The sequence below is a fragment of the Passer domesticus genome, chromosome Z (genome assembly GCF_036417665.1).
Source record: "Passer domesticus isolate bPasDom1 chromosome Z, bPasDom1.hap1, whole genome shotgun sequence".
Taxonomy (NCBI): Eukaryota; Metazoa; Chordata; class Aves; order Passeriformes; family Passeridae; genus Passer; species Passer domesticus.
The window spans coordinates 64,263,206-64,285,055 of NC_087512.1; the positions used below are offsets into that span (position 1 = coordinate 64,263,206).

Consider the following 21,850-nt stretch of genomic DNA (forward strand, 5'->3'; position numbering starts at 1 on the left):
TTTCCCAACAGAAGGTGGTCAACGTGCCTGTGATCAAGCAATCCAGGGGCATCTCTGTCCTTTACTCCTATTCATTTAGAAGGGAAAACCAAGAGCATGTCCTTTCTCGACCACAAAACCCTGACAATGGCAGACCTTTCAAAAACAAAGCAACTTAACAGTGACTGCTATATACAGAGATTGCGTTAGATAAAGACCTATGGTTAAAATACCCAGAAGGATTATGAAGCCAGACCTTTATCCTCTCTGGTAGTAAAAACTGAAATTCCCTGCTGGCTTGCTAACAGAGTTATGTGGTGCTGGCTGTCAGTCCCTCTCCTCTGGAATGTGCCCTACTGTTATCTAATTGCAAGTTGTAATCTTTGTGAATCATTGCCACCAATCTCACAGAGGCTAGTGTCTTAGTAGGATTCAGAGAGTAATTAAACATTTATGTAGATAATTAGGCAATCCACAGCTACATTAGATAGGTCAAGATTGTAATTAGGGATAACTCTTCATGCTTCAAGGTCTTCTAGCCTCGATCCATCTGATGGCATGTGTTTATACAAGCAAACAGGTAGGATGTTTGAGTCCCTAGTTTGAAAAACAGTCCTCAGTGATTGTTTCACTCAGGCACTCTCAGCTTGGTTTTCATGATGCGTTTCACAGCTTCTGGCTCCAAGATTGCTATCAATAGCCCAGATGCTTCCTTGAAGCTTAGAGGGAAAAGTAATGAGTCTTTCAGACAAATCATCCACAATAGACTAGGTTCAGATCTCAGGCTCACTGATGCAAATTGAAACAACTCATCAGGCTTTAAAAGTCACAATTATTTGGCTTTGGAGCAAGGTAGCTGAGACTTGACTGTGGCTGAAAGGATACAGTCCTTGGGATACACTGCCAGTTTTGACTGAGGATGCAGAGGCTGAGGCTGAGAGGACCCTGTGCTGCCATGGGACTGCTGAATCCCTCTCCAACAGATGCCAGAAAAAGTTTTTTTAAGGCCCACACTCCTTTGCCATCCTAATAGGCACATTCAAGCTGAATGATAAAGAGTTTTTCTTCATGGGAAAACAGCATTCAGTTTGTGAACTTAGAGGGAATTGTTTGCTACATTTACTGTGGAGGTGAACAGTTCACTGGAGCTTTCATTCTCACCCAAATTCACCCACATGGTATTACACGGATTGCTAACAGCAATTCTTATTTTTTTAATTGTGTATGCGGAAACTAGACATTAGAAGTTCTTCTATAAATCCGAGGCTGAGAAGAGAGGAGACATTTTTTAAATTTATGGTGGGAAAGGTCAGAAAAAGTTTAGCATTTTACACAGAGAGGATTCAGACTGACTGTAAAACAGAAAAGAAATAAAACTGTTTCCTTTTTCCCTCCCTCATCCCTGTGTGCTATAAACCTAAGGAACTCATATGATGTTTTTTTTTTTTTTTTTATGGCTCTACAGTTCAAGATGTAAGAATCCATATGACTCTAAATATGGGGGAAAAAGAATTTCTAATCTTGTCATCTTTGTTCCCTGTATTTATTTTTTTGTTTGCAACTAAGGTATACTGCCAGTCTTGTGCCTATGGTTTTCAGCACTTTATCAAGAAAGATAAATATGCTAGATTTCTAGCATAGATTTCTGTAAAAAGCAAACATGACTTTTGGTCACACCTGTGTAAATCCAGTTATAATTTTGGAAAGATCAACAGGGGAACTCCAGCTTTTCATCTCTGTAAATGACACCAGAAACTGTGTTGTGTGAACCTACTTGAGAGAGGCGATTTATACAGATCTTTTGATATCACCTTTCTTTTCCTCCTGCAACTTACATGTGTGGCTGTGGATTATTACAAAGCCCTGATGGGAGGAGCAGAAACTGCATGACAGCTTATGAGGAAAGACCCTCTGCAGAGATGCATCCAGCTTGGCCAGTGAAATCTATCTGTGTGGCACCTATTAGTTATGCACAGCAGGACTGTCCATCATTCCTTGTAGCAGCTCTGCATTTCCAAAGCACACTGCAGTACAGGCAGAGGAGAAATTACTCTCTAACTATGAGACAGTGAATGAGAAATTTCTGTCCCTGTTTATACTGTCAGACCACCACTCGGGATGATGTACATCAGCCGGAGAGGGGGAAGGGAAGCCCATTTCACAGTCAGCTGACAAAGCTCTCAAGCATTTATCTTTACTTTCTACCTTGTAAAATCCTGTAAAAATATTGTTATTGAATGTGAAATGTTGAAAGAGAAATGTGGAGTATCTCATGCCATTTAAAAGGGAAAATCTCCACATGGTGTAAAGAGAGCTCATAGTAAAACAAAGAGTGTCCGTCCATTTTGTGATCTGATGCCCGGATCACAAATGGATAGACCTCAATTGCCACTGCTGATTTGTAGCAAAACATCCTTGTGGATGCTTGCATTGACTGCTCTTATGTGAGAAACAGAAGGAAAAAAGTATATTGAGCACATGGAAATATGACTGAAAAAAGCTGTCTGGTTGCTGTGGCATGGAGAACTATTCCTTAGTATTATAATTATCAAAAGGAAATTTGGAAGTAAGACTTTTTTGTCTGTTTTGTCTTTTTTGTCTGTTTTTGCTTTTATTGTGTTTTTTAGAAAGAGGTGGCAGAATTCCTCCCAAAAACCTTCATCATGCCTCACCCTCAAGGCCATCTGAACAATCCCAAAATTTTGCCCATCCTGCTGAAAAATTCTCTCTTCCGTCTTAGATGGATCATCACAGGCCCCTATAGCTCAGCCCCTCTGTACCATCTCACACCTTCCCCTGATCATTACAGACTGTGACTTCAGTTCCTGGGATGACCAGAGACTCACTGTGCTACTGTGTCATCTCAGTATGAAGAACTGATGACTCCTTGCTTGGTTTTCTATGGCAAAGGAATCATGGTTCCAGAGCCAGTTACTCCCCTGTAGCTGAGTGATAACTCCATGCAAAATCTGAACCACTAATCCAGCACTCATTACAGGCAATATACTGAGATTCATGGGAGCAGTGCACTGTAAAGCTGGGCCTCAGTTTGCCTTCATGTCCTGAGGGAAGAAACAGAGGTACAATGGGTATCTGTGGCACTGTTTAGAGAAGAAGGGTGAATCTCTCCCATATTCAGGAAAATGCACCTGTAATTTGAGGCACTGTCTTGTTATTTGTCTTTCATTTGCTCTCATGACTACGTGAGGTAGCTGTGCATTGCTATTCTAGAAAATACTACACTTCTCAGGGAAGTGCAATATTCTGATTTACCATTGTGAAGTGAAGCTCAGAAAAAATTATAACTGAAGCTCAGAAAAAAGCTAAACAACATATATGCCCTTTTCTAATCTTTACTTTTGACTCAACATGAGAGTCTGAAGGGGGCCTAGAATAGAAATCATGGAAGCTGTGGATAATATTACTGAGAAGGAAAATGTAACTTCAAAGCAGTTTTTCTATGTTTAGCTCTTAGCTAACCCATATGTCATGAGTCAATGCAAACACGCTTGGCTCTGTTTTTTGAAGGAAACTACATCTGTGTCACTGGGAATATTATCTGCCTCGAAATCTCTGATTTTCTGACAGATAATCAAATAAACAAAATGACTGAAAAGAAAGGGATTACAAAAGAGTTCTTGCTGCTACTAACTGGTAATTGTTAATTGAAGTGTGGCAATTCTATTAATATCACGCATAAAAGATAGCAAAAAGTAATACAGTTTTTGAAATACAAAAGCTCTTTTGGCAAAATTAAATACTATGATCTTCTAAGCTATTTATTCTGTGACTGCTGAATAAGATGATGTGAAGCTTTCAAGTATGAAAGGAAGCATGCAGCAGGAGTGAAAATGCTATAAATATCTACTCAGTGTGATCTTGATAGGAACTATCAAGTTTTAACCAAAATGTTCAGAAAAGCTACTCAAATTTGCAATTACCTTACATGTTCAAAGCATTGCTGGGGGAGTTTCAGCAACATGATACCAAAAATGAAGGAGGCATGTGATATAACTTGCACAGTGTTTATCCAAATGTAAATGTTTGTCTCAGCTGATTTTGTTGTTTTCTTCTTATCTTCTCTGAGCCGTATAAATAGACTACACCTAGAATGTATCATTAGAATGTCTGTGTGTCTTTTTTATTTAGCTATAAATTTGAGTTAAAATTGTACCAGCTTTGTTCTTGTGGCTTATATTGTCACTAAAATCCCTTGATCAAAATCCAAATTCCTATAATGCTGTTGTGCATGGTTTTTTAGAGGAAGTCAAGAACTAAACAAGTGACACTCTCATGAAAGTGCTTGAATGCTGTGGGTTAAAAAGCCTGATTTATGCACTGAAAAGTTGTTGACTGTTCTGATAGATGTTGTCCAAAGCTCTTAGTTTTATGCTATATACAGCCTTGGAGGATAGGTTAGAAAACAAAACATTAAATTTCCCTGAATTATAGGAAAAAGTATGTGTAAAATTAATGTAAAAAAATACTCTGATTAGTTCAAAAGCTTTTAGTTCTGCAAATATTCCTTGGACCTTTATTTTTATGATTACTGATCTTTTTGATATGTATACCAGGTACAGAAAAAAGACATGAATTTTCTCTCAACGGAATGCAATCTAAAATCCAAAAAGTATCAGATAATATGACCACTGAGGGTGGTGGGCAGGTATCAGGCATTTGGGCTGAAGCTGCAGAATTGGGACTAATTTGAACACTGCCAGATGCAACAGAGAGTAAAATAAAAGAACAAAAATCCTTTCCTCCTCCCTTGTCTCTTCCATACAGACATAGCAGGAAGAAGCCTAAGAGTAGCAGAGCATGAATGAAAACAAAAAAAACGGATTACTTGGTCACTAAGGAGAGACTAGTGTCACGCAACAAAAGGAGTGTTGGTAAAAATACATCATATAAACATTACAAAAAACAAGCAGCAATACAGAAGATATTTGGACACAGAAAAAGAATCTGTGAGAGAATAGTTAGTGAAATTGATAGGTAACATTTTTCACTCGCAGTGGACCATGAATGAAGAATCATAATCCACTTACCAAGGAATTTTTTAAAAACAATTACACTTTAAAAATTGTTAAGACATTTAGGAGGATTTTCACATGATGAAAACATTTGCCTAGTGAAAATGATCTGTTCTATTTGTGCTTAATGTGCACGAGGGACAAATTTTTTCTGTACAGTATATTTTCAATAATGGAATTAATGCCTAATTGCATCTGATTGATTTTATCCTACCAAGTTAGAGAAGGCACTAAGGACAGGCATGGCAGGCTGATCTCTATCAGTCTTCTCTGTGATATGGGCACTCCTGTAATGATGCATGGATAACCAGCTCAGTGACAGCTCAATTAGATGTCACTATTAATCTAAACTAAGAAAACAGGTTATCAGATGTCGGAATTTTTAATGGCAAGAGTTCCTATAAAATCCTTTAATTGTATTTTGTTCAGTCATATATACCAATTAGCAACCACATACAGGTACACAAGCACTTAGCATACAAAAATACAAAAAACCAAGATGTTTCACAGTACGTCATGCATACATATGAAAATACTAGGTTTCTGTCTTTGGTTCAAGTGCTACTGTGACTTCTTCTGGAAACACCCTCACCAAAAAATGTAAATCACAAATGCCCCCTACCCCCTCCTTTCTCTTAGCTTTTATATCTGAGCAGATGTCGTATGGTATGGAATAGTCCTTTGAGGAATTTGGGTCAGCTGTCCTGGTTGTGCTCGTCCCATGGTTTTGCCTATTCCCAGCCTACACACGGCAGGCCAGAATGTTGAAGGGACGGGTTGGTGCTGCAGGAGCACTGCTCAACAGTAGCCAAAACACCGTTGTGTAATCAAGCACACCTTTCTGGACGCATAGTTTTGCACAGTAAAACTCCATGAGGGCTGCTCTTGGGGGAAGTTGTCTCCATCCCAGACCCAATTTTTGTCTTGGATATCAAATATGCCTTCTTCAAGATGGGCATTTTTTTGCCTTAGCTCTTCAGTTTGCCCCAAATGCTGTTTCTCAGAGCTCACAGAAGCAATGCACCAGGCCAATGCCTGTATCCACACTCCTTGCAGCTACTGTGATACAGCCCCAGAGAGCAAATATTTAACGTCTGAACATCACCTAATAACACCTATACTTTGGATCAGATGCTGACTTGGTGATGTGGGGCCCCCTCTCTCTGTTAACTTCTTTTCACACATCATTGCTCTGTGGAAGCTACCATATTCTCCAATTGCACTCATAGATGCATTACTGAATTTTTAAAATTCTGTTCACACTAGTCACTTAGAGTGTGTTTCTGTGGTACTGCCAAGGAGAGCATTCTGGAGAAAACTCTGTGTGTCACTGAGGTTTAAGAGAGTTTAGCCAGAATTACCAGGAAACAACAAAGCTCTGTTAAAAAAGAGTTGAAGATGTGAATTTCACTCAGTCACACTTGTATACCTCATCTGAAAGTAAGATGAAAAGTCCCTTCTCAAGCCTAATTAAATAAGCATAACATTAAAGAACTCACCACATTCCTACAGTGAATGTAAACACCCACAGGTGTATGTGTATATATACATAAATATAAATATATATTATATATATAAAAGTCCATATATATGCTCCATCATGACATTACAAAATATTTTTGAAACAGTGAGAAAAACATATCAAACCAAACAAATCATTAATATCTGTTCTGACAAATACTTACTACTAAATTCAAAAGAGAGATGAGTTAGTGAAATTTCATGTTCTATGTCCCAGTTGAGGTCAAATTATATGATATAGAAGTCCCACTTGGTCTTACAATATATGACTTGAGCTCACTAAGATTAGAGTGTCTTAGATTGCGTGAGGATTTGGCCCTCTGCCTTTGTAAGAATTAATTCACCACAAGGTATTTTTTTTTAAATTTCTTCTGCCTCTGCCCTTCCTTCCATGCTTGTTACAACTCAGAAGACAGCTTGTTATTCTGTTTATTCTGTACTCAGAAATATTCATCTCGTGAGTAACTCCTGGGCTGGCCCAGCCTTGCTGCATGACAAGCATTTACTCTTCAGAAGCAGACTGGAGTAGCTGGTCACTGAAATCACATGGTGAATGTATGCTAGAAACCCTAGGGAGAAAACACATGCTCCAGAGAGACTTGTTAGGGCAGAATAGCCGTTTCTGAGAGCAGCAGCTCTGTGCTGTGCTTGCCACAGCCCATGGCTACAGCCTGACACAGTAGAATTTTCTGCACCCTTCCTGTGGAGGACCTTCTGCATCTGTCCTTGCGGAGCCAAGGTGGTGGCAGGGTTTATGTTTTGGCATAGGAGAAACGTGTCTCCCATGGTACCCTCGCAAGTGCCCAGGCATGCAATGCTGCATCAAGGAATGAATGCCTCACCAACTAGCAGAATGCTGGAGCAGTCTGAATCAGGCCTTCTTGACACAGAGATTGGAATTACCTGGAGGGTGGATTTGGAGTCCGAAATTAGGGGCTGCAAGAAAGCAGAGCACTGAAATTACAGAGTGCCTAATGCTGGACAAACAATACCTGTCAGATGTGGCAGAAGAAGAGGTCTGCCAGGAGGGAGAAAAGCTACAACTGTCTGAACAGAGGGAGGGACTGGCTGGTTAGGGGCTGGGAGCATGACAGGAGGACAGGCAATGGTCTGAGGTGGGAGATGGTTTAAAGCAAGTCAGATTACCTTAATGCAAATTTGTTAACTGCTATTAAAGTGAGAATGGAAGATGTGATACTGAAATAAACTAGTATGCAGCTCTGGGAAAGATGATTATCCATGGCTGCTGCTGCAGAATGAGCAGAAACTAAAGGGAAAGCGTCAACACAGGGAGCAAAGTGAAGAAAGTTGTTTGTTAGACTTGTACTCAACACAGGCAGGTATAAATGACCGTGTAACAGCTCACAACAGCAAGGAACTTACTCAGGACCATCATAAATAGATTAGAAGAACATGTCATTTCCTGTTCCAGTAAATTATGTCAATGTGTTTTTCTTACTAGTGTCAGTAAAAAAAGTGCAGATTTTAATATATTGATGTTCTGTCCAAACTTTTTTTTCTGCTTTCTTGCCCTGACTTTAAGTCAGTATTTGTATGCCTCTTGCTATTTCAGCTGGAAGTCTGCAGCAACCTTGACAAAAGAGGTTTTCTCTCTGTGTGCACCCTTATAAGCACCCACAGAGACTGCCACTCCACACACACCCTGGGACACAATAGTTTTACGCACAGGATGCTCTGCTTGAGTGGGGCAGGTCACACAGCCCCGGCCTTGGCAGCATCAGCAACAGGGAACATTTTAAGGAATAGGTTAGCTGCTATCAGTCAAAGTCAAGTATCCTGGAAAAGGAAATCATAGTTCCTACTTTTGCATCAAGAAAGAATCTCCCATCCTGAGGAAGAAAGATTAGCTTAGCTCTGTGTGCAATTGCTCAGGAACAACTTCCCAAATTACAATGCATGAAAAGATCCCAATTTAGTACATTATGGAGTAAGAGGACGGGCCTGCATTCAGAATAAAGCTCACATTCATTATTGTTATTAAGTAGTCTAATTTTAGAAAAAAAACCAACCCTATTTTACATGACTCAAAAGCATAACAATGTTAAAATACATTAAGCAGAAATTTGAGTAATAAAGGTCATATCTGCATATGCCTCAGAAATAATAATATAGTGTAATGGCAATATGTGAATAAATATGAAAATGTTCTGTGTTGTCAGAGCTTGAAAATGAGTTTTTTTTCTTATATGTTATCATCAGATAAACACACACACATACATATAAGATAACAAGTTTTGTACACCAGACCCCAATTTAGAGAAAAATTTGTTGACTTGTAATTCTTGCAGTAATGGATGATGCTGGTGGGTAAGAATCAGGTACCCTAACCTTCCTTAATATGTTGAAAAATCTTGGGAAAATGAACATGGAAAATTTTTGAAAGGACGTAGAAGCGATGGGTGGCATAAACAAAAGTTCATTGCACAAGGAAATTGCTGCTCAACAAAAATAGGAACACTGTAGAGTGAAAGAGGACACAAAACTTACTTTTATTTTAGTCCATTGACTCTTATCTTTGTAAGAACAATAATAAAGCTGTACTTCCCCTTCAATACATCTCTCTCTCCATTCGAAGATGATTATTTATTTCGCTGAACTAAAAATGAACTGACTGAAGAAAGACTAAAGGCATGAAATGGACCTCACAATGAACCTGTGTAGCAGGACTTCCATATACTTGTGCTCCCTTCCCATCATGGATAATTCTACAGAGGAGAGCTGAAAGAGATCAGGCTGATGTGAATGGCACACACCAGTAAAAGGGTGAGACTATTTCCTCACCTCTTCACCAGCTCTCTCTGTCTTTTTTTTTTTTTTTTTTTAATTAAGCTCTCTTTTCAGCTGATATCCTGTCTGAACTATGAGAGTCCAGAGCAGCCATTGTAGTTCCAGTTCAGACAGACTGGCAAAGTCTGGCATAATCAGGCACAACCATGGACACATGGGACCATGACACCAACTGTACATATGGGCAGGCTTAAGGGTAGTTTCTTTCAGGAAAGCAGTCACTAGTTTGTATTAAAAATTTTTACTTTGCCATTAGCTACCAGAAAAACAAGGAGCAGCATAAAAAAGGGGTTCCCACATTGTGCATTTTCTAAAGCATCCTTGCTTCCATGATGAATGTTCAGATTCCTGGACTTATTCTTCAGAGGAAGAGGCACTGGTCAAAGAAGCAGAGAACCAGACTACTTGCCTGATATCTTACTCTGTTCCCAGTGTGTGTTTATTACACTACAGAATGTCAGCACAGTCCTCCTCGGGTTCCAGTCCTTTGTTTGCAGAACATGAGCAATAATCATAAAGTGCCCTTCTTCCAACACTGTCCTCTCACTACCTATCCTGGTAGTGGTCTCTGCCAAGCAGTTATACATATCTTTGGAAAACTAGTATAAAGAGTCCCTGACCTTGGCCACACCTGTTTTCACGTAAGCAAAAATATCAGATTTGTAAAGGTGGTCACTTTTCAGATAAACACTATGAAAGCAACTTCCAAAGCATTCAAGACCAGGAATATACTTTCTTTTTGCTGGATAAATAACATTTTTTTCAATGTGAGTTCAAAATCTCTCATACAGTCTCCCTTTAACTTCAGAAATTGTATTTTCTTTCTTCTTAATTAGCAAATGTTAGGACAGGAACTTTAAGATGGAAGGTATATACCTAATGCTTGTAACAGAGCCAATGGCTGTTAGGATTGTCTGATTAAAGAAGCCATAGTTCTTGATGATAAATTGCTACAAGTCTGAGACAAGGCAAAGGCACCTCCAAAGAAATTTTTCATGTCATGGAAGAAGAAGCAAATCTGAGAGTAGACATTAAAGATTGTTATTGGATGCTCTTTTTAACCAATGGTAAAGGAAATTCATCAATTGTTTTTCATCTGTATGCAGTAAGTTAAACCAGCTGGATCTGATAGGAAATAGATGCATGGGAATTTGGCTCAAAACTTCTAAAATTAAGTAAAAGCAAACAGTTATACAAGAAGTATTTTTACAACAGATGATGTCAGAGTATGCTACCTGCAAAGACCGTGTGAAAATTGAAAAATGAATGTAGTGGCTAAACACTGCACTATTATTTAATGAAATGTCATTGGAAATATGCTTTCTGTTATATAGCATTTGCAAAAAACCTCTGAATTTTGCATTAAAAAATAATCAAAACTGGATTAAAACTAGCCTGTAATTTCATATGGAAAGAGAGAACAGTCTGATGGACATGATGATGCTGCAAGTTGTAAGAAATTAAAAGCCCAGTTTATTTCATAAAACCTTAAAATTCTGAATTTGTGCTGAACTGGATCAGAAATCCCTTAGAAAGATGAAGGGGTTAGAAAAGGGCATATCTCAGAGACTATTTCTTATGATTTCATGCATCATTTCCCAAGAGACATAGTTAGGAAATACAGTCTCTTCTGTGAATAACTGCATAGGGAGTTACCTTCTTCTCTACATTGAATAACCATATTTATCTTGACAAAATTTGTCCAGCTTTGTGAACAAGAAAAAGAAATTCAAGATGTCTGCTCTTGATAATGGGAAACTTTTATATGTCCTTTGGAAAGTCCCAAACAAAGCAAGGCAAAGCATAACCAGGTTCTTGAAAACTTCAAGTAGTCAAAAGACATGTAGACATATTTGATTTCAACTGTGGAGAATGAAATATTGCAGAAATGTAATTTCTCCTGCTGGCCCACTTGTGGTGCCTTCTACCATCTGCTGCCAGTGTTTGGGAGGGAGTGCTTCTCATGCTTACAATTTTTTAAATAAATTAAAATTCTTTTTATTGCATGGTAATCTTTGTATGGATGAGAAGGGACTTTGGGAGGTCTAACTGTCCTCTAATATCAGGGTCAAGTCAAAGCCTGTTCAAAGCCTTGTCTAGCATTCTGAATCTCTTGATATGGTGCATTGGGTGAAACAAAGAAAAAAAACAACCAAGCAATATTTACAGGTAAAAAAAAAAAAAAAACAAACCAGAATTAGAAAATAAATAATTTTTTTGTTCATATTCGGATAGTGTATCTGTGTTAATATGTACTTTGACCATAGATAATGTTTTTTGGCTGTAAATGAAAATATTTTCTTATGCAGTCTGCTACTGTGTATTCACTAATTGTCTAAACTGATATGTTATTTACCTCCGTATGTCTACAACTTCTATAGCCAACTAATTTTTTTTCTTTTTTGCTGTGTTTGAGGCTGTTCTTTAGCTAAGAATTTCAAGAAGAGGGAAAAAAAGGAATTCCAGTCTGGCGTATCTCCTTCAAGTCGGTAAATTTTATAAAGGATAACAAGCCCTGGTCAAGACTTTTACTAGAAAAATGGGGTGCATTGTGAAGAATTTCAGTCTTTTCTCCATAGAAAGATGCCAAGCAAAATGCACACAGTATGTGTCCCAAACAAAGAAAAGGTAATATTTTTCTGCAAAATTCAGATGATATATGGATAAATCAGTTATTTTTTAAGGTTTTTGAAGAGAAGACATTCAATAAATCTGAATAAAACATGTTTCAGATGGGAAATTTTTGATTCAGATATAGCTTTGCTTTAGGAGATAAAGAAACTTAAATTCTAGTCTTTATTTTATTCATCAAAACCAATATTCATTATATTTGAACAATGTCTAAGCTGTAATATATAAAAACAGCACAATGCTTCTTAGGAGAACTCCTATAATAAAATACATTATTGATTTCCTTCAGCATTACATATGTGCAAATATAATGCAGCTTAAAAAATAATTTTCCAAGTAGCTTTCATTTTTGAGATGAGTCTGTTTTGAGAAAATGCTCTCCTTTTCTGGGTAGCTGTGTAACGACTGTTTTTAGGTGCAGCTAGCACACCCTGGTAAGGCACATTGCTTGTACAACCCTACCCTGCCTGTGACAATTAGAAATAGAACAAGCTAGCGGCAGGAGTCCCAGCATCATCAAGCTCTATGAAAACTGATTTCTGTATCTGCAATTTATTCTTACTCTTAGTGACAAGTGAGCGATGTCCTGTGTGCTCAACCTGTTACCAAGTGTCGCTCAACCAGAATGAAATGCTTGCCTGAGCAGAGAGCACGAGCAATAAAAATCCATCCCTCTTGAGCTGCACTTAACCCTCAACTAAAATTATGTGGGATTTAGGTGGCACATGGGCCTTGTGACCAGTGATGGACTGCAATGCTAAAGGAGCTGAAAAGGCCAGAGTTTTCTGAGGAAAAGTCTCCATGACAACTTTTTTGTTGTAGTTGTTGTTGTTGTAGTTTTATTTTAATGCTATTTTGTTCCCTGCTGCTTTCACCAGGGAAACAGAACCTATGTAACCACATTGCCTTTTTACTCTCCTGGCATTCTCTCACTACTTACTGGCAGCCCTGAACCCATTAGCCAATTTCCATCAAGCAGTCAGGCATTTGAGTTACAGCATGTAAATTACCACAAGTTTCCAGAAAGTCACAGCAGAGTTTTCTCAGTTTGTGCTTGGTAGCTCATTCTTCTTTCTTCCTCTTTCTCATTTTCTTGCACTCTCAATTAGTAAAACAGCCAGACAACATGTTTAATAGCACAAGTCAGCAAATGCAGATACCTGTAAATTAAGTGTGAGCCTTCCTGTCGATTTGGCAAGCAAGCAGGCAGGAGAGCTACAGCTGGGTGTAATGTGATTTACATCAGGAAGGGGCACAGTAGGGACACTCTGCAGCAAAGAGCAGCTTCACTGGTTCAGAAAGAACAAGCAAAGATTGAATGAGGAAATTTTCACATTAAAGTGCTGCATCTCCTAAAGGAATTGATTGCACCATAATATGTATTCAGAAAAGATGTTTTTGTTATTTTGTGGGGATTTGGAGCACTTGTACAGAATCTGCTGTAATAACAGACATGATCTGTGACAGTAGAGTTATGGTATTGGCTTCAGGATGGGTCCTACTTTTTGTTACTCTCTGAGCATGATGACCCATGGGTGGTTCCCAAATTGCAGATGGGGCAAAGACTCCCAGTGCCAGTCACTGTACCATATACTTAATAATCATGAGACAGTGAGAAGCTGAGAATGAGTCACAGCAGTAGAAGTGTTGCCATTAGTAAAGACATGAAGGGCACTGTGGTGAAAGTGCAGTTTTTCTCTACATTCTCAACTGTAAAGAATAGGTAATGAATTCTCCACAACGCTTGCTCGCGGGGGTTTTCACTCCTCAAAGTCCTTGTTCGGAAGATCGTCTCCCTTTCAACACATTTTTTTCCACCTTCAATGCAGGGTTTGTTCTTATTTTTCAATAAGAAGCCAAGTAGACTCCAAGCAGAGCTTCTGCTCCAGGTATGGATTTGTCTGTGAAGGTGTACTCTTCATGCCTGTGAATCAAACACTTGGTATTCTTTAGTGTTCCAAAGCACAAGTAGAACATTATTAAGCTATGCTAAGCTCTCTTTTCTTCATGAGCCTGGTGAACTAGCATATGACTTTGCACAAAAAAATTACATATATCACTAACCTGGGTTTTTTGATAAAGGTAACCAATTTTCTTTGTATGAGCTATATCAAAAAAGATCACTGATCTCACTCTTTTAGTTGAATGTTCTATTGCTGACAAACAAACTTGTACTGATGATGAACAGCAACTTATAAACCCTACAAAAATGAATATATTGCATAATTTTCCTTGTGGCTTGATTAACAGGGCTAAAAATAATTCAATACCTCACCCACACCAAAAATTTATCAGAATTACTACATTCTTTTCCTTTTCATCTAGACATTTTTTCTGGCCTTTGCACCTTTCCATTCAGTTGCCCACAAATTCAAAATGTAATGTTATATAAATCTTTTTCAGCAGATGATGTTCATAACTATACTAAAGGCATAAGCATATAGGTTCTTATAACCCTGGAAATATCCACCTGGAGGAGCTGAAAGTTGTCAGCTGAAAGTTAGCTACCTGCACAGAGACTGGGGCAGTATTTGTGCCCTATATACCAGTATGTCCCCATGTATTTATTTAATTGTGTGAGAACTGTATAAAGAATAGGATGAACAGTGTCTGGAGAGACAAAGGAATCTAGTCCACAAGAACAGGAAAGATGCTGCATGTTTCAAAGACAGGTGGAAATTCTGATCCTATAGTATTCAGTAACTCTAAAAATATCCTCCACTCAGTACAACAGCAGAGCTTCCTTTCTCTCAGATTAAAGAAAAGGTTTTAAGTTGCTCAGGTAAAAAGAATTATAGTGATGCTTTCCTAATCAGAGATAAATATCAGCTACTTCTGATCTCCTACATTGTCAGCTAAGTAATGACTCATTTTCTGCATTGTCCTCAGTATGCGAAGGACAAGAGGAGAGCAAACCTTATCCACAGGTTCTGGTTACACTTAGGCATTTCCTGCTATCAGAGGCAGGCATTATGAAACACAGTTAGTGCATTCACAAATTAAAAGCAGAAACACAGTCAGCAATTACAAAGGCTGTTGATACACTTGATTGTCCCATAGCATTTCAAGGCTGGATTTCCTTGATTGGCTAAGACAGGAAAGAGATGTTAAAAGGAGGTTTGCAGGTTGGTTTAGTGTCTGAAAACTAGCTTATCTTTTAAGATGGTCTACTTATCCCTTTATTTATACACATGATTTGGAACTTTTCCCACGACAGACATGATGGGTTTTTCAGCAAACTTTTGTTGTCTCACCTGCTCTGACTGGACTGTCAGCAGTTTCCCAGTGCTCGTGGCACACATGCAACCCAGATCATCCTAATTCAACTCAGATAAAGATACAAGTCAGGGTGTCTTCTTTGTCTTGGAACAGGGAGAACTGGAGGGTCTGCATTCATTTTAGTGTTTGGAAAAAGTAAAGAAAATAGATTTATTGGGCAACTGCTATAAGGATAGTTACTCAGGGAGCTGTGCTACCCATAAAATGCCTTTATGCAGCAATTCTGGCACCTGAATATGAAATTAGATTTAGGGCTAAAATCCAAGGAAAACCTCTCCTTTACATATGGATGTAGCAGTAGATATTCATTATGGTTATTCTTGAAAAGCTGTCTGTAGCTGATCCCACCTATCCTATGAGTACTCCTTTTAAATGGCACAAGCTAAACCTAGAAGGACTATCTAACAGTACTTGTGTTAAAGGGTCTGGTTCTACTCCTTCTCACCTAGCTCACTGCCTGGCAAACTGTGTCCTCAGCTGATACTCTTCCTACATGGGAAGAGAACGGCCCCCACAGGCCTACCTGACTGATCCTTTTGCTCTTGAAACTAGCATGGATGTTACCTTGTCTCCTCGATTACGCTATTTGATTTCAGTTTTCCCACTGTTTTGCTTCATTTAAACTCTGCACTGAGAACTACATATTACATGGATTTTAGGAATCTGGTATGTGCCCTGTAATTCTTTTGTCCTATTGCATTTTTACTCATTGGTTTTAATGCATACCCTGTGTAAGATGACTTGTGCCATGGTGTGATTAATTTCAGAAGTGCACAGCAAACTAAACATACTGCTGAATCTTATGATGTAAAAGCATGGATGGTTTAACACTGTGACTGAAAGTTCTTGCCTATGTTGTTAGAAACTCTTTTATCCTGCAAAAAGGACCATTTTTAAAAGGCACAATAATTTCTGTGCCACTGAGCAAGTGGTGCTTTATATACCACCAACTGGAATACATATTGCTAGCAAGAAAATGGGTTATAATTATTTGTATGCAAACATCCATTTATTTTCGTTTGGAATAGCAAACAATTATTCAGATAATCAATGGCGAGAGCAAGTAAATTTCCACCAAAATAGCTTTTATTTTTGCTTGAGAACAAAAACAAAGGAATTTTTATAATGGATGGTGTTTACTGAAGTAGTGTCTCTGTTTTTGGCTTTAAATGAGGACTTGCAATTAAATAACTTCAGAAGAAGGCATTCAGAAAAAAAAAAAAAAGTAATAGTTGAACACTCATTTACTTTGGAAATGCCCAGAATGGTCAAATAAGAAGTAATGGCTTTATCCTGAAAGGCTCTGACTGGTCTTTCTAAGATCTTTGCTGCTTCAGGATTGAGCACTTAGGATATACTTGAAGATGGCATTTCCTGACAGAAGCAATAGTCCATAGGTCTAGATAATCTATTATTTTCCTTCCTCTGGAAGAGTCAGGTTTTGCTGCTCATGATCCTGGAAGCTGGCCATGCAATTTGGTAGTATGACCAGGAGAGACTGTAAAGCCTAAGATGCTGCATATTTTTCATAAAGGCAAAATTCTATTTTACCCATTCTAGTTACGAAATTTGAACATGTATTTTTGGTTGGTTTTTTTTTTTCTTTATTTTTTTTCTGTGAGGACAACTCACTTCATGGGGGGCTGATACAGGTCTTATGCAATATGGAAGGACATTGTTTCATTGTTTGAGTTTGACTTGTGTTGGGAGACGAAATTTCATGCAATGTTACTCTCTTGCTGTGCAGGGCTGCAGGGTTGATCGCTGCCAGCCTTATAATGTGTCAGCTTACATTCAAGAAAAGCTGTAAACAACTGTATTCAAAAGAAAAAAAAGAAGCAGCAGCAAAACAAAATGCCACTTGCCTTTTGAAATTTGGTATTTTCTTAATATACTTTGAAAAAACCATATCAATATCAATTCAGTATCACATCATATAAAATGAAGGAACATGTCACAGCAAACCAATGAAAAAACAAGCTAGTAAAATATTTCTTCAAAATACATTTCTTTTTCAATGCTTTTCTTATTAAGGTAACAGTTTCCTTGGGAAAAAGGCCAATGATAATAAAAAAGGTGTTTGCTAAACTTCTGGGAAAAAAATGTATCTAAACCTGCCTTCCTTTTGATGGCATATATAATTAAGAACAGCAAAGGCAGGGTATTGACAGGAGACTCATTAGAAAAGAAATATGATTAAACCCAAGATTTATTGAAAATGATTTAAACTTCAGGAAGCTATCTTTAGTGTGTGCAAATTAAGGTCTGCTGTTCTGGTGAATTGACAGGACTGTACCATGCAGCAGAAACACAGAGGCAGAATTCAAAATAGTATCTACCACTGCTCATTCTCACTCTCATTATAACATGGCCTGAAGCATAGGGGACAACTTCTATATTTCTTGTATTTTATTTCTTCTCAGACCATAACGAGCTTTGTAGATTTGTGCTGTAATGAAAGTGTTTGAAATTGATTTGACTGCTACTGTTACAAAAGTCCCAGATCAAAGAATTCAGCATCCACCCAAAATGGGCTTAAAATGCTTTTTTAAAAATGTCTTTGAGTAAGAAATATAATGCCCATCAGGCCCATTGATCCCATCATGTTTATTGTGGCTAACTGTAAATCATTCACAAACAATCAGATGGTGCTGGATGAGTTTGAGAATCATTATTTTGAGGAGTATTCTGAGTTCTGATTTAATTTCAATCTCATTCCACAATATTTTTACATTTCTCCTATCACAGTCATGGGCACCCTCCCATGCTAATTTGCAAAATGAATTTTACTGAATACCATCTAATCTTATTGCCATAGTTACAACCAAGAAATCAAAGATTGCTACTCTGAGCTGAAAATAACTGACTTGGTATAAAGAAAGGGACTGATTCTTATGCAAACCACTGTACTCAAATACAATTTCTTATTCAAAGAACAATGGAAAGTTTGATCTCTGGAAGCAGTGACTTTTATCGTATTTTCATTTTAGCAGTGATCTGCAAAAAAGATAGAATGAAATGCATAAAGATGATGGGACAAATAGAGCACTAGGTCCAAATTGTTGTCATATGTGTTATTTGCTGATAGGAAAAAGAAAATCAGTAGCATAAGTACTTATTTTGTTAAAGCCCACAGTTGTTAACAACAAAGCTCCTGCTGGCTGGAGCAACAGTCACAAAATCTTTCCCTCGACTCTACTCCGGAACATACTTTAGAGAAGCAGCAGGAAGGGTCTGTTTGAAGCCAGGGCTTTTGGCATTTGAGCTCTTGCTGTTTCTGTGCTATCTCTTTATACTTTCAGATAGCATAGACTTTTTTTTTTTGTTATGAACAGAAGATGCAAAACTTTTATCACTTATTATTCCAAATACCCTTGACTCAAATGGGGCAGTTACTAGAGATATATGGAGAAAATGGTCTGCATCTCTGTCATTTGTCCTCTGTGCAAGGACTTTCTGAAGAGATTTTTCTGTGGTTATCCCTGGGCACAGAGGAAGAATCTTGTGCTTGGGGGAGTAGCTTATAGGAGAGTAGCAACTTCTGAATCTACCCTAGACCCTCTCACCCCAAATCTATAAGACACAGCAGTCATAAATGAGCCTTATTACTTTCTTCTGTGCCAATAAAGTAAACATATGGTGGGGGAAGAATATATAGTGAAAGAAAACAGAGGGGAGAAGAGAGGATTTAAGAAAGAAAAATGCATAGAAGAGAATCAAGTTTATCTCAAAGAAAAAAAAAAGAGAGAAGAGGGGGAGACATCATAAAGAGATACTATAGTGATACTAAAACCCAAATAGTAACAAGCAGCTGAAGGCAATCTGCGTTTTCAGAAAAAGAGGGGGAGTGTGTAATAAACATACAGACAGAGTAATAATGAAAAAGAAACCTCAACTCACCCAACAGTCAGAAGAAGGAAAATAGACTTCAAATTGTCCCTACAGAGTTAGAATTTAAAATCTATCAACATTGCCATATGTGGGATGCTATGCTTTTCTTTCCGAGTGAAAGGAATCTCATTTTGTTGAATGAAATAATCTGAAAAATATATAAAGAGTTATGAGTTCTAATATGCTGCTTTACTCATGAAAGGAAAAGAAAATTTTACACTTCATCATGAAAACATGGAAAGCTGGAGGAATACAAGCCTTCCAAAAGCACATTGCCTCACAAAGTCAAGCTCTACCTATTGCAATTTTGGTCTTCCACAATACTTCTGGTCTCTCCAATAGTCTTTTGTTCCACTCCTTTCTATTTTTTTCCTAGACCAACACTAATCCTCTCAATGTTTCACAAACATGGCAGCTGAAAAGGAAGAAATATTTAAGTTGTGGTTTTTAACATAGCTTCATGCCACCTATTTTAGAAGGGTATGCACAGCTTATGCATTTATTTAAATAATATTTTTGAACAAAAAATAGTTAATTTTTTAACTATTAATAGTTAATAGTTAATTCAGCATCTCTCCCATGCAGAACTGTCTAATGTACCTCTCGCTTCAGTTTTCTGTAACATGAGATGTTCAACAACTAGCTGTCCTCAGAGAATTAACAGTAATCATGACTGCAGTCATTCAGCATTTAGGTAGTTGCTCTGCACATATTCCCAGTGTAAAATGATACAATTCAATGAAATGTTGACCTCAACTACCCAGACCCATCCCCACAAGAAGCAGTTAAATTAAAACTTTCCATTTGTTAGAAAACTTATTTTTTGTGCATGAGTAACACTCCTGCATGTGTAGAAGACTGGAATAAAGGGGGAGTGATGTGTCTGTCCCAACTCCAACAGCCAGACAGTTGTGGAGCCACACAAGGATTGTTGGTAATAACACTTTGTGACAAAGAACAGGATGTGGCTGGAGAAGGGGTTATATGGAGGTAGGGCAGCATTTTTCTGGGACCAATATCCTTGTTCTGGATCTTGGACAAAAGCAGAACACAGTACAGTGCAAGTGCAGGAATGAAGTCAAGAAGTGAGAATGAGCTGTTGGCCACAGGCTGACATACTTAGGGGGGATAAAGACCACTAAAGACTCCCAAAGCGCTCTAAACTATTTCCATACAGGTCTAGAAGAATGTACTGCTTATCATCACTGATTTGCATACAAAGCAAGAAACTTATCTCCAGGATGATGAAAACTTGTTTGTAAAAAAGCACCCACATGAAGCCCAGGCATGTGTGCAGCTCAGGACTCTGGACACGTACTCAGTTGGATTGATATTTCTTCCTTTCTTTCTCTTCCCCATCTTTAATTAATTTCCCTCTTCCATTTTGCCCTACCCCTTTATCCAAACCCCACTGTCATATGGTTACATAGGAGGCCAAGGTCTGAGTTAAAACAATTTCTATGATAGATGTGTTACTTGCTAATAAAACTTTATAAGCTTTTGAAGATCCACTGACTTTTGTTGCTCCTTTTAACAGCGAGTGTCTCTGAATCTTGGGCACTCCCTTCCCCTTAAGGGTGCAATAGAACTCAGAGAAAATGATCAGAATGTTTTGAGCAAATATTAAGAACTGTGAGAGCAAATATCTCCTCAAACACTTTTTCTGGAGCTACTGTTCTCTGGAAAAACTTAAACCTGTGTAGAGAATACTTGTATTAGCACAGAGGACAAGTACTAGTACCTTCTCAGTAGTGTTGGTAGAAGTTATACTTGCATGTCCTGGAAGAAATACAAAATAGGTCTCCTGGTCCAGATGTCACTTTGCTCCCCTCTTATGTGTTTTGGCCTGGACTGTCTACTGCCATTAGTGCCCTGGAAGGAGAAAGTAAATCCCCTGCCCCTCTCCAGTTATCCTATCCCCTCTGGCAGTAGCTTTCTTCACGAAAAAAGGATTCTTCAAGGGCTTAGAAATGAGATGCCTGGATTCTCAGCTGACATTCATTGCTCAAAACAACAGATATGTGATGTCATAGGCCAGATAGGATTGGGACGGTCCTCTGGAGGTCCAGTCTCTCCTCCAAGTAGAGCCAACTACAAAGATGTTAGATTGTGCTTGTAATTCTGTTGTTTCCATGAAATGTTTGCAGGCCCCTGGCAGGTAGGGTATGGACTTTATTCAAATGTTTGTTCAAGGGTTTTGTTGAAGAGTTTGGTTGATTGAAAATTCTTTAGAATACAATATTACTGAATCCAGTTCTTGCCTGCTGTCTGCTGTTCTGATACTTGTGTTTGCTTAAAGGAAAACCACTTCAGTGAATGTTAGTTTTTGTGGCTTCCTGTGTAAACCAACTGGAAATTTTTGTCTAGGAAACCATTAACCTAAGAGGATCACTTCGTGATCTGGGAGTAATAGCCAATATTTTCAATATTACAGACATTTAAGACCCTCTTGAAATTTTGTGTACATGAGTTTCTGTGTAGGACTTTTCAGCACACTGACAATAAAAAACTGTTAAAAAGTACTATGTGCCAAGAACCTCAAGACATTATGCGTAATTGCAATTTTGCTCAAGGAGTTTCACTCAGCAGAAACAGGTTTGTGGTACAAAGTGAACAAATGATGATCATTTCACTGTTTCAGTAGCAATACTTGTGCTCCACGTAGTTTATCTAAAAAATTTCATCTCCGTTTTTGCTAAGATCCAATA

General features: G+C 38.1%; 1 long non-coding RNA gene across 1 annotated transcript; it reads right to left on the reverse strand.

The window, feature by feature from the left end:
* Positions 1 to 17,137: 17,137 nt before the first annotated feature.
* On the reverse strand, positions 17,138 to 21,647 carry LOC135290902 (uncharacterized). The gene is made up of 4 exons (XR_010353734.1): positions 20,884 to 21,647; positions 19,439 to 19,557; positions 19,152 to 19,290; positions 17,138 to 18,248 (listed from the first exon to the last, which is right to left on the reverse strand). It is a non-coding gene; the product is annotated as an uncharacterized LOC135290902 (long non-coding RNA).
* Positions 21,648 to 21,850: the final 203 nt, after the last annotated feature.